The sequence below is a fragment of the Rhinolophus ferrumequinum genome, chromosome 20 (genome assembly GCF_004115265.2).
Source record: "Rhinolophus ferrumequinum isolate MPI-CBG mRhiFer1 chromosome 20, mRhiFer1_v1.p, whole genome shotgun sequence".
NCBI classification, from domain to species: Eukaryota; Metazoa; Chordata; class Mammalia; order Chiroptera; family Rhinolophidae; genus Rhinolophus; species Rhinolophus ferrumequinum.
In genome coordinates this window covers 56,058,734-56,074,842 of record NC_046303.1, presented here as the reverse complement: position 1 = coordinate 56,074,842, position 16,109 = coordinate 56,058,734, and the positions used below count along the sequence as shown (strand labels likewise).

Below are 16,109 nucleotides of genomic sequence, written 5' to 3'. Positions count from 1 at the left end.
AGATGGGAAAGTTGGAACTGTTAATAATAGAAAATGATGCCATCCACGGTTGCTGGAGTCATAACTCTTTAAAGACTGTTTGGATTCCAGATCTCTACAGACGGGCCCAAGCCAGATGCTGCTTAGACTCACCACAGCCATGGGCCACACGAAAGGAATCAGAGAGGAGAGTTGTGCTCTTAGCCCCCAGCCATGATGAGAAATCTACCGTGTTTCCCCGAAAATAAGACCTAGCCAGACAATCAGCTCTAATGCATGTTTTGGAGCAAAAATTAATATAAGACCTGGTCTTATTTTATTATAAGACCAGTGTCGTGTGGGAGACCCTGCTTGCTGAGCCATGTGTCATGCAGTGTGTCATGCGGGGTCTCAGCTCCCACTCCCCACATAAGAACGCAGGACACGGTGATGCCAAAAAGGAACACCCACGGAGCCATAGGTAGGGGAGTCACACCACTATACTCTCACTGGCAGCTGGGTTGGAGACATAGGAACCAGGAGCCACACAATTCTCAACCCTCACTGCGCCGCTTGCAGGCTCAGCCACCATCTACTTGCTAGCCCCCATTTTCTGCTAGCCTAGCCACGGCAGTTATATTAGTGCCCAATGGCTCACTGGTTACAGCTGACGGCCAACTAGCCACAGCTGACGGCCATTTGATCAGTCGATGGCCATTTACTACCTGAGCCAGCACCTTTCTATGTGAGGCCGAGAGCCTGGAAACTGCTTTTTAGGGCTCTGTCCCCACAACCAGGTTAATATAATATAATATAATATAATATAATACCAGGTCTTATATTAATTTTTACTCCAAAAGACGCATTAGAACTGATTGTCTGGCTAGGTCTTATTTTCGGGAAAACACGGTATGTGTGGGAGACCTGGAGCTAGGGTAAGAGAGGAAGGCAAGAAAATGGCAAGAAAATGTGGGGTTGAACTGTGGTCTTGAAACATGTTAACTAATAGCCTCCTTCTACAGGCCTCAGCCAGGGAGGAGACCATGACTTGTGTGGGGTCCCAGCCCAAATGAGGTTTAACATGCATGTTGGGAAAGGATGTCATTTTTCAATGGCCTGGGCAGATCTGGCCCAGCAGAGGTCAGGGTGGGGTGTGTGCCTGGGGTGGATGAGTGGAAGGGTGCAGTACTGTTTTAGAGGGGAAAGAAGGCCAGAAGGAGACAGCTTCCTGAGAAGCTATCTCTCTCCTTGGAGCAGCAGCCATGAGGTCACCTCCCCTTGTTTCCTGACTTTCCACAGAGATCTCCTCAGAGTTGGTGGACCCATGGACCCTGCCTGCCTGTGTGCCTAGTGGCTGGGTGTGGCCAGGCACAGTGAGGGAAACGGAGAGAGAGCAGCAACCTCTCCCCACCCCCCCACCCTGTGCTTCCTTAAGTCCTCAGAAAGAAGTTGGGTGCTAAGGGATTTCATGGCCAGAGAATTCCTAGGTCAGAGATGCAACCTCTGGGTCCAAGGTGGCCTTCAACAGCATAGGACAAGTCCTTGGTCAAGGCAGGTGGGGGGGGGGGGGTTTGCTGTGAAAACTCTCTGCTCAGGCCCTTTCCTGTCCTTTTCAAGGGAGTGGTAGGGATGAAGTCCTGTGGCCTTGCGAACACTCGGGGAAGGAGGGGGGTTATAAAGACATGGGAGACTGTGCAGTCCTTCCAGAAGTTCAGCCAGCTCCAGACAGGGCGGGCTGGCAGAGATGAGCAGGCTCCTGGGCAGAAGAAAGAAGCTGGGTATCTGAACCCTTACACACTCAGAAAGAAGCACCCAGCCCTGTGAAGTACTGGGAGAGGTGGAGGTTAGGCAACAAGAAGAAGAGATGAAATCCAGCTACAGAATGAGTGTGGGGACAGAGCCAGGAGTGCAGTTTCCAGGCTCTCGGCCTCACATAGAAAGGTGCTGGCTCAGGTAGTAAATGGCCATCAACTGTGATTGGATGGCCGTCAGCTGTGGCTCGTTGGCCGTCGGCTGTAACCAGTGAGCCATTGGCCACTAATATAACTGTCAGTGGCTAGGCTAGCAAAAAAGGGGGCCTAGCAAGAAGATGGTGGCTGAGCTAGCAAGCAGCGGAATGAGGGTTGCAGATTGTGTGGCTCCAGTTTCCTGTGTCTCCAACCCAGACGCCAGCGAGAATATAGTGGTATGACTCCCCTACCTATGGCTCCATGGGTGTTCCTTTTTGGCTTCACCATATCCTGCGTTCTTATGTGGGGAGTGGAAGCTGAGACCCTGCAGGCCACCCCGGATGACAATGAGCCTCCCTGTTCCGTCAGAGGCTGCTACACAACAGGGTGAGCACTAGGTTTTACAGGCTCCTCCTCCCACAACTGAGAGCAGGACAGCACAGAGGGTGGGGGGCACCCACAGGCTGCAGATGGAAGGAACCCCTTTAAAAGTAAACTCACATGACACTAAAATGTGTGGGTGTGCTTTAAGACAGACAGGGAAGCTCTGTGTGGTAAATGATTTCTGGCTCGAAGCTGGGTGAGGTGTCAAAATCCTTGCTGGGCTGGTAGGGGTTAGGCTGTGAAGATAGAAGAACTGAGGAAAACAATGACAGGGGAAACTATTTCAACAAATACTACTGGCAATCCAAACCATAAAAAATGGGGTTCTAAAGACCCTGAATAGCCAAAGCAATCTTAAGAAAAAAGAACAATACTGGAGGTATCACACTCCCTGACTTTAGCTTGTACTACAGGGCTACAATAATCAAAACAGCATGGTATTGGCAGAAAAACAGACACATAGACCAATGGAATAGAATTGAGAACCCAGAAATAAAACCACATAAATATGGACAGATAATTTTTGACAAAGAAGCCAAAAACATACAATGGAGAAAAGACAGCCTCTTCAATAAGTGGTGCTGGGAGAATTGGATAGCCATGTGCAAAAGAATGAAACTGCACTGCTATCTGTCACCATGTACCACAATTAATTCAAAATGGATCAAAGACTTAAGCATAAGACCTGACACAATAAACTGCATAGAAGAAAACATAGGTACTAAACTTATGGACCTTGGGTTCAAAGAGCATTTTATGAATTTGACTCCGAAGGCAAGGGAAGTAAAAGCTAAAATAAACGAATGGGACTATGATACTTAAAAGCTTCTGCACAGCAAAAGAAGCCATCGACAAAATAAAGAGGCAACCAACTGAATGGGAGAAGATTTTTGCAAACAGTGCCTCCGATAAGGGACTAATATCCAAAATGTACAAAGGAACTCATGAAACTCAACAACAAAAAAACAAACAACCCATTGAAAAATGGGCAGATGACCTGAAGAGACATTTCTCCAAAGAGGACATACAAATGGCAAATAGACATATGAAAAAATGCTCAACATCACTAATCATCAGAGAAATGCAAATAAAAACCACAATGAGATATCACCTCACCCCAGTCAGAATGGCTATCATCAACAAGACAAATAGTAACAAGTGTAGGAGAGGCTGTGAAGAAAAAGGAACCCTCATACACTGTTGGTGGGAATGCAGACTGGTGCAGCTGCTATGGAAGGCAGTGTGGAGGTTCCTCAAAAAATTACGAATAGAATTCCATATGACCCAGCAATCCCTCTCCTGGGTATCTACCCAAAAAATCTGAAAACATTTATCCATAAAGACACATGTGCTCCAATGTTCATTGCAGCTTTGCTTATGGTGGCCAAGACATGGAAACAACCAAAATGTCCTTCAATAGATGAATGCATAAAGAAGTTGTGGTATATATACACAATGGAATACCATTCGGCGGTAAGAAAAGATGATATAGAAATATTTGTGACAACATGGATGGATCTGGAGAGTATAATGCTAAGCGAAATAAGTCAGACAGAAAAAGCAGAGAACCATATGATTTCACTGATATGTGGTATATAAACCAAAAACAACAAAAGAACAAGACAAACAAATGAGAAACAAAAACTCATAGACACAGACAATAGTTCAGTGGTTACCAGAGGGTAAGGGGGGAGGAGGCTGGTAGATGAGGGTAAGGGGGATAAAATATATGGTGATGGAAGGAGAACCGACTCTGGGTGGTGAACACACAATGGGATTTATAGATGATGTGATACAGAATTGTACACCTGAAATCTATGTAATTTTACTAACAATTGTCACCCCAAATAAATTTTAAATAAAAAAATGGAGTTCTATTTCTACCAAAGAACCAGATTTAGAAAGGAAAAAAAACAACAACATACCTTTATTTCATTTTCATAGATACATCCTAATAATTTTCACTGGCAATTGGGTAGATGTGAGGAAACATGGGTGTGGAAAGCCCAGCATTGGCGTGAGGTTCTGAATGGGAATCAAAGGACATTAGGAGTAAAAAGTCTTTGTAATATTTTAACTGGATCATTTTCAGACAGATGAAAGTTCTTCTCCCCCAAATAAAATCTCATGGGGAACTGTACAAGGATAATAGTAGAGTGTATCTGAACAAATCCAAGACTCCTCCTGGAAAGTGGTGTGGCCACACATGACCCCTTAAGAACCTGACGCCTGTGAGGAGCAGTCTGGAAACCATGGACTTCATTGGCCCTCTAGGAGGAGTCTGAAGCGATTTTGCTACGACAAGGGGAGAAAGGTAAGTGAGAGGCCATTGTGAGTGAGTGAGGACTTCCTATGCCCTTCCAGGTAATTTTTCCAGAGCCGTGACCAGCATGGAAAGATCCTCCGCATGGTGCTGGGACCACAGAGAGGAGCTGGCACAAACTTGCCTCATGGTTTTGTAGATTCTTCTATTAAAGTCAATCTCCACATATTACAAACCTGGCCTGACCCTCTCACGTTCATCATCCTCACAGCAGCTCTTCCTGAATGAGCACCTGAGGAGAACATTGTGAAACCCCGTGTGGCCAGCTGGCAGCCTGTGCCTGCAGATGCAGTTTTCCGAGCAATTGCCCTATAACCCAGGTAATTACAGTGCCCAGGCCCACTCAGGGGAATTAGGTGAAGCAACAGTTCTTACTTCCTTTCTTTGCAATAATAATAATATGTAGTACCCCCGTGGCACCTTTCATCAGGAGACTTCAAAGTACTTCCCAGGCATTGTTTGATTGTAAACTCTTTTACCACTGATTCACAATAAAGAAGAAAAAAAGAAAAGTATCTTGTCAATATCAGCCAAGCAGCAGGAGCGGATGGCCTCTGTGATAAGCATCTTAGGTCTGCTGCCCCAGACAAAGGGAGAGACTGCCTGGACAACAGAGCTGAGGCTGTGGACAGATGGGGGTGAAGAATGCCAACGGCAATGCTGGAAATTGCTAGAAAGCCTTAGCATTTCCACAGTGCATCATAGGCCAGTGCTACCAGGCTCCGCATACAGAGGGGGCTGAGGGAAACAGGAGAAGGCCCAGATATTTAAACAAGTTCACAGAGTTCAGCAAAGGTCCCTGAGGAGATGTGCTGACTAAGACCGATAAAACCATGGCTTTATAAAAGAGCCTACAGGGACCCACAGGAAACTGCAGGCCAGTCCATTTGACATGAATTGTGGGCTACTTTGAACTTCTTTTAAGAGTCAAAGAAGAGAACATTTGGAAAGGTGCAGATTGACTGGGGTGTCTAGGATGTCTTCAGGAAGGAAGGGCATTAGATTTCAGGAACTAAGGAAATTCTTTATAGAACTAGCTGGTCTGGCTAACAGAGGGAGCAAGCCCTCATGCCTGGAAAACCCACTTCCCGAAGGCAGGCAAGCAGCCCCACAGTACAACTGTGTTGAGTAAGCTGTGATGAGAAATGAAGACACTATAGCAAACAGGAAGAATTTCAAAGATTTCTCCACCATGCACAGTCTATTAACCTTAGCCATCAAACAACTCAGAAAACAGACTACAAAAGAACAAGACAAACAAATGAGAAACAAGAACTCATAGACAAAGACAATAGTTTAGTGGTTACCAGAGGGTAAGGGGGGTGGGGGGTGGGAGATGAGGGTGAGGGGAATCAAATATATGGTGATGGAAGGAGAACTGACTCCGGGTGGTAAACACACAATGGGATTTATAGATGATGTAATACAGAATTGTACACCTGAAATCTATGTAATTTTACTAATAATTGTCACCCCAATAAATTAAAAAAAAAAAAGAAAGAAAGAAAGAAAGAAAGCAGACTACGTGGCCCTTGTCCACAATGCATTTCCCAAAATTTGTCTTCAGAATCCTGATTTTATGTGGTGGACCATATTAAAATTCTCCCACATTAAAATAAATTTTGGGAATGCTGCAGTGTGATTAAATTCCTCTCTTGAAGATGAACAATACATATTCGCGTATTAAAGAACGTGAGAAGTTCTGTAGGAAAAAAACATTGTGAACGGTCTTTATCCCTCTGTTCCCAAAACTTAATTGGCCAGAGGACATTTTTCCCTTTTGCAAGCATTTGTTGTTGTCTCACAGAATGGCTGGTTCTCAGAATACTAGAGTCCAGCACTGATATGGGAAGACAATGCCATGGTCCATCCAGTCCTATTCATCATCCAGGCTGTCAAAAGGGCAGGGGCCACTGCTTGAGGCATGCTGGGACCAAGGGGCAGCCTTGGACAGGTAGAGGATGTGCCAGCTGGGAAGAGCCCTGTTCAGTAGTGTGTGAGAGGGGCCCACGGCCTGCAGCCCAGTCACAGAGGCTGGCTCCACATGGCACAGCTGAGCAGTCAATAAAATGATGTTCAGAGGGTAGAGGGAACTCAGGCATGGCCTGGACATGTCAAGCACCCAGGTCCGCATGGACGGCAGCATAAGGCAGCCGCCAGTTGTTGGAAGTGCTGGCGGAATTGTCAGTCTGAAGGAGTCATAGTAAGAATGATCAGCATTTGATTGTTTACTATGTGCTTGGAAACCCTCTTAAGTAATTTATGTGCATGAATCTCACTGAAGCCTTTTAAGAAGGGCATGATGTCAATACTAGTCACGTATCTTAGAGAAGTCGAGTGATTTGCCTAAAGTTGCACAGATAGAAAACGGTTGTAGCTCAAATATGAACCCAAACATCTGTCTTTGGAGCCTTCCGTCTTAACCTCTATGCCAGGAGTTGGCAAATTCCATCTGTGGGCCAGGTCCAGATTACTGCCTGTTTTTGTCATGAGTGTTTACTGGAATACAGTTGAACTCATTTGCTTACCTATCGTCGACACTGCCTTCTCACTGCAGCAGCAGAGCTGAGCCTTTGCAACAGAGACTGTAAATGCCTAAGGTACTTACGCTCTGGCCCTTTGCCGATACTGCTTTGCACTATTCTGCTTCTAACTGGGGGCTGGGCACACGTGCAGCAAGAACCAGAAGAATAGAAATAGTTTCTCAGGGTTTAACAAATGGTTGTCTAGAGCAAACAGGCGACTGGGCAGGTCACATGAGGCGGGGCAAATTCCCATCCCAGGCACTGGGGTGGGGAGAGGTGGTTTGTGACTTAAAGCATCACAAGTTTTGTTCATTAAATGACTTTTGATTGATTGTTTATAATATGCCTGACACTGCAGGTGCCACAGTCAGGAGACCCATGGCTTATCAGAGAAGAACTCAATTCTGAGCCACACCAAAAGGTAGGTTTCAGTTGCAGACAATTTTTTGACCAGTCAGGACTGCTGAGAACTGAAATTGTCTAGGGCCTGTAATCATTTTCTTAACTGCACCAAAGGTAGCCTGCAGGTGTGCCTCACAGCAGCTTTAGCCCCAGGGAACTGGGAAAGACCAGGCTAGGCAGGAGGTCGGGGGATTGGCACAGGTCCAAGTTTGAGCTACAAGCTCCTAGCTTGTGACTTTGGGGAGCTGGAGCTCTTGGCCCTTATGGGGATGGACTCCTGAGTACAGAGGGTGGGGTGCTGGGGATTAGCCCTGAGGTAATGAGCCTTCTACTAAACTAAGTGTATTCTGAGTCTTGAAGTCATTTAGTCCCATGTACTCCAGGCCCTGGAGAAAGTCTTAAAAGCAGTGGGTTGGGCAAAGGCTGAGAAAGTAAAGGAAACCATTGCTAAGGTAGGTACAGTTCAGTCTTTGCTTCTTTCTCTGGCTCTTGTCCTCCAAATCAGGCTAACTTCCTGTGGACCCTGAGACAAAAAATACCTACCAAAAAGTGCTCCTGATGGCTAACTGGCCTCAAGTTAAAACAAAAAAACAAACAACGATACCCAAGAAAACAGAGCCTAGCAGCCCTTTACACACAGAAGCCTTTCACGCAAGCCATGTTTGAGGGAGAAGCCTGCATTGATCCGCCTGCCCGCGCTGTGTTTCTGCCATCTGAGCCAACACTCATAAAGGAGTTCCAGGACTTGTATTTTAACCAACAAGACTGAGGATTTCCTCATCCAATGGGAGCTGTGAAGTTATATCCCCATCAGCATCCACACTATCAGAGTGGCTTCATTCTGACCAATCAGGACCAGTCAAACTGGGAGGATTTGGAGTCCTCATTTGCATGAGAACGGGCCAATCAGGGACCAGGGGTGGGGACTTCTCTTTATATAAGTCATCTCCCCTCTGGCTCAGAGAATGCACTTTCTCTCCATGGAAGAATGAAGACAGTGTTTCTCTGCCTGGAGCTGAAACACTGAAGACCTCTTGCTGCAGCAGAGCAGAGGAGAGTGGAGCAGACCAGAGCTGGTGGAGCAGATAGAGCTGACCAGAGTGGAGCAGAATTGTCTAGTCCTAGAGCAGCCTCCCCCCAGGTCTGCCTCATAGCCACCTCACAGCTCTGCTGCTTCATAATTGAGCTGTAACACTACTGAGCTGTTTCATTGCCATGCTGTCCCCACAGCCATGCTGTATCAAGTTGTGTGGTTTGCACTGAGTGAAGTTTCCTTCTTCACCACACCCCAAATTGAGGATTTTTATTGCCATTGAATTGGTGCCAATGACCTTTAGTTGACACACCAAAGATTCTGCTTCATAGGCCTAGGGTAGGACCCAGCAATCTGCATTTCTGACATGTAACCTGGGTAATTATAGTGTTGACTCTTGGAGCACACTCAACCACTTTAACGCATGCTGACTGCAACCCACCCCTCCTTGCTCCCTCCTTCCCATGCTGGCTTGTCCTGCCCTCGTCTGCTCCTGTGGTCACCTTGAAGGAGAGCCCCACTCTGGCCTTTTTCATGTTGTGACCTCCTAGAGACTGGTTGCCTAGATCATGAGACTCCAGATGCCTAGAGTTTATGTGCCATGCATTTCAGCATCCTCTATCACCCCAAATAAAAATTCTTGGCTTTAGACCCCAGCTTTGTGAAACATTATTTTCAGTTTGCTCCAGTCCCCATGTGTTCTGTGAAATGTGTAGATCTGGGCAAGTGTGTTAAGGTCTACCATTCCCTCAACCATCTTTTCTCCCTCCCAGCCACCACCCAGTGGGTCAGGAGGTGAGAGCCTAGCCATTTCTAGCCCCAAACCATTGGAAGACACCACTCCTACATATCAACTGACAGACGAAGACCCAGGCACCTCCTCATGCTCTGGCCTAGGTGTTGCCAGCTCTGCCCTACATTGTCTCCTAAAGGGAACTGATCCTGAGCCCTAGTGAGCTGATAGCATTTCTTCCAGAGCTGTGTAGGGCACACAGGTATGTCATGAGGGCTGTGGAGCAAACATAGTCTTACAGCGACATTGTAATCTCCCTCCAAAGACTCTGACCAGTGGGAAATTCCTCCTTATGTGGAGCTTTGTGGGGATTCTGGTGGCCCAAGGTCACAGGTGACTCCACTGGCCAAGGTAGCCCCATAGATTTTTCACCCCTGGTTCATCAGGGATTCATTGGCATTGCAGGCCCGGTTCCGGGAAAGGTGAGGGACCTACAGGACAGTCCTTTTCTGTTCACTTATACCCTCTTGGAACACTTCCAACATGTTCCCAGTCTTATAAGACTCCTTTAAAATACAAATATGCATCACTTCCCAGAGACAGGTAGCAGCTGAGTTTTTGGCCTTTCTTTCTTGAGTCATCAACCAAAAAGGTCAGACTCACAATCATGTTCATTTGGGAGGTGGACATGAGAGGTTATTACTTTAGGGTGTAAAATGCATGTTCCATTACAACATTCACATGTGGTTTTTTTTAAAAATATATATGACTTTTCATTTGGAACAAATAAAAATTATATAATAGTCTCATTCAGGTCATCTCTCATCTCCTTTCTTGTGATGACCCTGTACTATTCAAATTCATGTTTTTCCTGGTGACTGTCATGGTAAATGCCCCTTTGGATGTTGCAGCAGGCTAATAAAAAGGCAAGAAGACAATTTGAATATTTTATTATTTTAATTTTTAATAAGAGCTGAGATATAAACAAAACAGTGTGCGGCTTGGCCCAGCGAGAGATCCCATGTTGATTCAACAGAATCTCAAACCACCATTTGTTCTTTCTTATGCCTCTGGGATGAATCTTCAGGTGTAATCCCCAGTTTTCTTCTTCTCCCTCTTTCTCAAGCCCATATTCTGAGGTGAGCATTTGCTTTACAAAGTCAGTGGCCTCTGTTCATCCACTTTCCCAGACCCAGGACACTCTGCCCTTGTTGAGGACTTTGAGCAGTGGTGTGGTCAGGGGAAGGAGTGTGGGCCAGCCAGTTCATGTCATGGCTTGGACACAAGCTAACAGATAAAGACTGAAGAAGTTATAGTAGTCCCCCCTATCTGAGGGGCATAGGTTCCAAGAACCCCAGTGGATACCTAAAACCTCAGATAGAACCCAGTCATATTTATACTGCTTTTTCCTACCTATACATACCTATGATGAAGTTTAATTTATAAATTAGGCACAGTGTAAAAGATTAACAACAATAACTAATAATAAAATGGAACAATTATAGCAATATACTATAATAAAAAATAAGTGAATGTCTCTCTCTCTCTCTCTCTCAAAATATCTTACTCTACTGTACTCACTTTTCTTGTGATAATGTGAGATGAGACAATACCTATATGAGATGAAGTGGCGTGAATGACTTAGGCATTTTGACATCACATCAGGCCACATTGACCCGATAGCACACCAGAAGGAGGATCATTGAGCCTTTGACAATGTTGATGGTTGGATGTCAAGAGCAGACAATGTTGATGGTTAGGGAACCTTGATAGTTGAAAATTTTTATAATGTTTTTAGACTACAGGTAACTGAAATCTCAGAAATCAAAGCTGTGGTCAAGGGGGGTGGGACTTTACTTACATCTTCTAATCATCAGTTTCTTCATTTTGAAAATGGAATTCCTGGTAAAAATTGAAAGTGAAGTTATATATATATATATATATATATATATATATATATATATATATTCCCTCACCTGGACCATTTAAGTTGGTGAATAAATAACCTAAACTATTATCTTGAACACTAATATTATGACTATCTACTTAGGCTTTGTATCCACTTCCATGCTACCTCTGGTTTATTCTAATTGGTTCAAGCTTATGCTGATCCTACTGCATTCAGTAAACAAATTTATTCCTTTGGCATGTATTTATTAAATGTCTGTTATATACAGGTCTCTAGGCTAGCTACAGAAAATACAGCAATTTAAAGAAAAATAAGGCCACATTTCTGTCATCAGGGAGTACTTAGACTTCTAGCTTGGGGCTTGCTCTCCCTACATCTCAACAGTCAACCTTCCCCCTTCCCAATCCAGGTCACCCCCCACCACCACCAGCACTAGGATTTTCTGGAACTAACAGCCCTATCTCTTCTGCACAAGTGGCTCAGGGGTATGTCTAGTAGCCAGCTCTGCCCAGTCTATCTGATCCCTGTTAAAGAAATGTGGGTGAGGATAATAACAATAGCTAATATTAATGATCCCTCACCATAGACCCAGTACTACTCTAAGCTTTTTGCATGTATAATGCCATTTTTTTTTACAGCTACCCATTGAGTGAGGTTCTATCTTTACAATAAGGAACCATAAGTGTAGACATGTTACTTCACCTAAGCACCTATAATTAATCTGCCAGTAGAGCCAGGATTTGAAAATAAACAGCCAGAGGCCAGTGCTGTGTCCTGAGCTCTGCCTTACCACCTCACTTAACATTTGGCGCTCCTTCTTAGACAAAGACCCCTTCCAACACCACTCTGCTTTGTTAGAGAAGATGCTGCTTTGGTTAATTCTATTCTGTTGAGGTATGCTGAGTGGGAAATGACTGCTTTCTCCAGCACTGACCATTCCCTACATTGATGGTCAGTGGGCAGTATCATACAATCAATGTACTAATTTTTCCCATTATTTTTTTTATTTTACTATGTAAATAAGTTGTCTCCACTTTAAAGAAAGGCAAGGGGGGGGGGATTCCTTTTAAGATGTTGTTATGTTAATATTCCTTCTCCCAGTTCCCATTAAAATCCCCATGGGTCTGATCAAAGGCTAAGACTTCAGGACTCTCTTCCAACATGGCCCAAGACAGCTCTCCAAACATGGCCACAACAATGACAAAGCCATGCCAAATTCACAGAAGACCACACGAAAATCCTCATCAAAACATTCAACCAAGAATCTTACCCTAGTTATATTACCAAACAAAAGTTCCCTTTAGAAATCAACACTGAAGAGTCTAGAATCCAGATTTGGTTTCAGAATTGAAGAGTGAGGCACCGAGTTCAGAAAAGATCAGAACCTGAGGAGGACGTAGAAATAAGCCAAGACCAAGATCACCCCAAAGAGAAGATTCGTAGTAGAGAAGACAGATGGTGTCATACCAGCTATACTTCCTCCCAATTACACACCCTCATCACAGCATTTATGAACAACCTTTATCCTGGGATTGATTCAGAGAGCAACTTGCTAAGGAAATTGGGGTTGCACAGTCAAGAGTCCAACAAAGGTTTCAAAATCAAAGATCTAGATTCCTTGTCCAGAGAAAAAGAGAACTTGATGAGCTCTTAGAATAGGAACAAGAGCAGGAACAAAATCTCTGAGACAAGGGAGTTCAAGGTACAGAAACTATACCAAATCGCACCAATCTCACCAGCAACTGTCTTATTTCTCTGCAGCCAGAACAGGGTGGACCAAGAGGTAAATTCAGTGTATTTTATGTCATCAGCCTGTAAATCTCTCTCATCCTGGGAACGTACCCTTTTAAACATAACTTCAGCTTCTTGAGAAACTGAGCCTTCTGGAGATGGTAAACAGAACCTCAGGAGGCAGACAGATACAATGCCCCACACAGACCTACCAATGGAGCCTGTCTCCACAGTTCAGCAGATGTCAAAGAAAGTGAAAATAAACCTATTCATCTAAAAAATTCCTATGAATATGAACTTCCCAGATAAGATGGCAGCTATTTAGAGTCATGTTATTTTCCTTTCCAAATTCTCATTAAAATAATTATGGAAACTGAGCAAGAGATAAAAGCTTCCACAGTACAGAAATCAGGAATACAGACTAATGATTTGCTAAATGCCGGAAGAATTTCTGCCAACTAAAGCTTAGAGGTGACTGAGGTAGACAAGCTGGATCAAGCAGAAAGATATTGAGAAACTTTTACCCTGTTTTACTGAGTTATGTATCCTAGAATTCTGGAGCCTTCACCAATTAAATGGTGAAGCAATTGCTTTTTGTCTTGGCTAAGGTTATTTCAGCCAACCAAACTTTTTCATTGGCATTTGTCTTTTGAAATCCATCTGGGGTGTACAAATGGGACAAGAGGGACAGGTCAGACATATTAAGATGCAACCATGGGACACTGACAATAATAAATGGAGAAAACAGAAAAATAGTGAGAAGAACATACTGTGGGACATGCAGTCTAAATCTGCACCTAAAAAAAAAAGACACTGCACTGTACACCTGAAGCTGAACAATAATGAATGCCAACTATAATATTATATATATATATATATATATATACATATATATATATATATGTATATATAGGTATGTATACATTTACAATAGGCAGAGTACAGCATTGGGAGTGGAGATAGTGGAAATGGGATGGCTCGGTGCGATGTCAGAGAGATAGTGGATGGGGGGCGGGGGGTCCACAGTGTGAGGGATAGAAATGATAAACGTCTAAGTTAAAAAAACAAAAACGAAAAACAAACAAACAATAAAGCTCATAGATACATACAATAGTTTAGTGGTTACCAGAGGGTAAGGGGGGTGGGGGGTGGGAGATAAGGGTAAGGGGGAGCAAATATATGGTGATGGAAGGAGAACTGACTCTGGGTGGTGAACACACAATGTAATTTATAGATGATGTGATACAGAATTGTACACCTGAAATCTATGTACTTTTACTAACAATTGTCACCCCAATAAATTTAAAAAATAAATAAATAAATAAAAATAAATAAAAAATAAAAATAGAGATATTTTAAATTCTTCCTTTCCCACCTGAAAAAAAAAAGAAGACATACAGACTATCAAATTATTTATGAATGGTGTTTCCCAGTATAGTCACACGTCCAATGTTAAAATGATCTAGTTCTGATACTCTTGAGAAATCCCCTGAGGAATATTTAAGCTTCCATTTGTTTATGACCTCTTAGACTTAGGGTCTCTATTGGTATCCTCAGTAGCAGTCAGCATATACTGACATTCATTCATTATGTGTTAGATAATCACAGATTTGGATTTACATTGAATTTGATCAAAACATATAACTCATAAGGGACAAAGAATGGGTCATGTGGTTGTGGCACAAGACGTAATTCGCTTTTTTTACCAGTAATGTATTAAATTCCTCTTATATGTTAGGTACAACAATCATGGAGTTTATATTTTAGCTATCAGGAGCTATAAAGTCATAGAGATGAAAATATATAAGGGTAGAAAATGCCTTCAAAGAGAGGCAAAAAAAAGGCTAGGTGAATTGAGAATGAGTCTTGTCCTACAAGACTAAACCCAGGCCCCCAATCTAAATAGTGTTGGGCCCTACTATGCATCCAGGCTACGAGTGATTCAGGGATCAGATGGGCTATGCTGACAAAGTGAAGGTCTTCAGGACATGCCACTGGCTGGAGCTGAAGAGTCAAGGGTAATTTTCTACAACTAGCTCTCTGTTTTGTTATTTTCCTTGTACTTTTCAAAAGTCTCACAAGCATTTGGTAGTGTCTACTGAATGTTAGGCAGATAGTGATGACATGGATCATATACAGAATTGAAGGGACAAAGTGGTAACTTTAAGGAGCATAAACTACAACGGGGAACACACACACTAACAAATAATTTGAATGTATTTGGTGTCTATAAGCTGTTGAGCAGAAAGAAGGGATATTTAGATCAAACTAATTGTTTATGGATGGCTTCCCCAGTACGGTAGTATTTTAGATGGATTGTTAAATGGTCAAAACAATATAATCAGGTGAAGAAATGAAGGAAAGGTGTTTCAGGCAGAAGGAAGAGCAAGAGACTACATGACATGCACAGATATTTGACTACCATCCCCCAGACCATTGCCTAATCTGAGTGAGCCTGTGAGGAAACACAGCGGGCTTGCAATTATGGTTCATAGAGCTATTAGGAACAGAATCCAAATCTAGGAGAAGAGTGGCCAAGAAAGTAAGGGAAGTTCCTTCGCATCATCTCACAGTTGAAGAAGACATCTTTTGAATGGAGCAAAGTTCAGCCTGCAGGTGGGGGGTCTGCAAAACAATGTTGAAGGAAACAGAGCTGGATGAAATGGAGTTTAGAAAATTATGAGTAGCTTATATTATTAGAGTACAAACCAGCAAGAGATGAAGCAAAGAAAAAGCAGGGTACAAATAACAAGAATGTGCTCAGGAGCTCTCCTTTATTCTGTAGGTAATGGGGAGTTTTCATTAAAGGGATCTAATAGATCTGGTCTTAGAAAGACCACTTGCAGTGCATTGTGTGGAGAATGGATTAGAGGGCAGGAGGAAGAGCCAGGAGACAAGCTGGGGCTGCTGAGCTAGGCAGGATTTGAGAACTAGATAACTCAGACCGGGGCTCAGGAGCAGCATGTGTGTCTGCACTCCCTGTCTTCCAAGCAAATACGTGGCGTGAGTTTCCTAGTTCTGATGCCATGTAGGCACAAATGCGGCAGCTTGCCGTTAGGTAAGCCCCCTTAAATGTCAAAATTAAAATTCCCAAATTACCAAGGTTCATAAAAGTTAGTTCTATGTTCTATGCATACATATATACTACATCATTTCCAACAA

At 43.5% G+C, this 16,109-nt stretch overlaps 1 pseudogene; it reads left to right on the top strand.

Annotated features, from left to right (window-relative positions):
* Positions 1 to 6,746: 6,746 nt before the first annotated feature.
* On the top strand, positions 6,747 to 13,003 carry LOC117012247 (double homeobox protein A-like; annotated as a pseudogene).
* The last annotated feature ends 3,106 nt before the right edge of the window (positions 13,004 to 16,109 follow it).